Raw genomic sequence first — 2,452 nt, forward strand, 5'->3', positions numbered from 1 at the left:
TAAATTACAAGAAAAATAAATGACGGAAAGTAAAGACATAAACGTAAAGAACGGAAAATAAATGACGAGAAAATAAAGAATGGAAAAGTAAATAATGAGAAAGTAAAGAACGGAAAAGTAAATGACGAGAAAGTAAATTGCGGAAATTAAATAACGGAAAGTAAATGACAGTAAAAGTAAAGGAACATAAAGTAAAGAACAAAAATTAAAAGACAAGAAAATTAAAGATGAAAGCTGAAAATGAAGAACATGTATTTCTCCAAATGTTTCCCACAAATCAGCCCTAGCAAGCTAATTTTGCTCTCTTAATTGTTGTTAGAAGGTGTGTAAATGAAGGGCCAAGCATCTCCTTTTATACCCAATGGAGGCACAAAACAACAAAATATTTACCCAAAGGTTAATACCCAAAAGTTAACCAAAGAGCATCTAAAGTACAAGTAAATATTAAAAAGTCAAAAATCCCAGATTTTAAAAAAGTCTTCCAGCCATTTCCAGCTGTCCTCCAGCAAGCATTCAAAAGGCAACAACTTAATCATTAAGCTCTTTGCAAAGCCAAGCATGTATCAGGTAGCCGCTGCTCCAATGCTGTAACATCAAGCTGTTTAGCAAAAAATTCTCCATTAGTTTCTTTCTTTGAGTTCCAACAAGTCAACCACAATATTTAGCTTCATAATAACAAAGGTATAACAAAATTAATAAAAATGACCCAAAGTGGGAATGAAAGGAAATAAATTTAACTAATAAGACGTAAACCGGGTGCATTATATGTTGAATTCTCAATACATATCAATAATCATTGAACCTTTCTACCTTCAGTGATTCAAATGTTTTTAAATGTCAGTTTTAGTGATTATCTAACCATTGACACTGAAGTCTTTTTGAAAATATTCTTCTAAGTTCTTTTCGGTTCTTAAAACTTGAAACCATCACTGAAGCCTTCTTCTTCAGTGATCAAAATGTTTTAAAAGGTTATTACTCGGTAATTGTCTTATCACTGAATGTGACTCTTTGAATTTCTTTAAACCTTAAACGTTTTAAAAGAAATAGTTAATTAACCGTCTTTATGACGACATTCTCTGTTTTCAATACAAGATGCTTTGAGACGCGCATAAAAGTCTAACACAAGCTACCTCCTCCAACTTTCATCCAATCATGGATGAGAACGTGCCATTTCTTTCATCATGGCGTTTCCTCAACAGTCGTTTTTTCTGTAACATCCATTTTCCTAATACGCTTAATTATGTGTTGAAAACATCGACTTTTCAGGTATGGTTTTGAGCATTGGGTTCTAACAATGGAATTTTTTATTAGAGATTGTAGGTTATCTCATTTCGGAGCGTAGGCGAAAACCTCATCGAAAACGGAGTCCCGAGCAAAAAGTTATGCAATTTTTTTTAGTGTTTAGGGGTCAAAACAGGTACCCAACCGGGTCAACCCGACCCAACTTGGGATTTAGGTCGCAAACCTCAAATCAGCCTCATTTTCAACCCCATTTTCTCTCAAAATCAGTCTTGGTGTTCTAAGGTGCGATTACACACACTTGGGAGTTAATATATCCCTAAATCAAGTGTTTTATCAAGATTATTGAAGGATTTATAGAGAAATTGAAGGTAAAACTCATATTATATCTTCATTTTGATGACATGCATAGAGTTTGAGTCCTTGCATGTGATGATTTACAGATGAAATCATGAAATTATGTTAGGACTAAGTGTTATTATTAGTTAGTATGTGAAATCCAAGGATGGATTGTAAGATCTCTTGAAAATGTGATGTTAGCTCAAGAACAAGTATTGACTTTTAGGAGTCAATTTGAGATACAATGAAATTAGTAGAAATTGATGTTATAATCATGGTTTATCATTAATTTGTTGTGGAATTTGGTAAAAATAAGTGAAACGATGAATTTGGAACTTACTGGGCTAGTATTGGTAATGTTTTGGAGAAAAATGGGTGTTTTGAGCATTTAATAGGATGATTACAGCCCTGTTTTTGGAAAACCATAGAAAATCATAGAAAATTCAAAAAACTAGGAATAAGTAGACCCTAGAAAGGTAAGAGAAAGGGCTACAACTTGTCTTTAGATCTGAATTGGTGATTTTGAGTTTTAAAGGGGTAAATCAGCTCTGCAAGTTGAGTATTTATATTGAAATCCAAAGTAGAGTACCTTAATTGAAATCAGGTTTGGGTGAGTTCTTGTTGTGCTTCACTAATGAGACTTTGAATATATATCTTCCAGGGATTGTTTGAGCTTGTATGGAAGTCTTGGAGGTGGTTTTCTAACTTTGATTTGGAAATGGGATTCGACCACTCGGTTTGACATTCGGTTTAATYCAACCGAATTCTATTGTGAGTTTACTTGGATATATGCCTATTATGTGCTCTATAGGTGTATGTGTTACCCATATTGTATTCATAATTGTTGTTTCATGGTTACTTTTATTCTATGCCT

The sequence above is a fragment of the Cynara cardunculus genome, assembly GCF_001531365.2.
Source record: "Cynara cardunculus var. scolymus isolate 2C chromosome LG 17, CcrdV1, whole genome shotgun sequence".
In the NCBI taxonomy this organism is placed as follows: domain Eukaryota; kingdom Viridiplantae; phylum Streptophyta; class Magnoliopsida; order Asterales; family Asteraceae; genus Cynara; species Cynara cardunculus.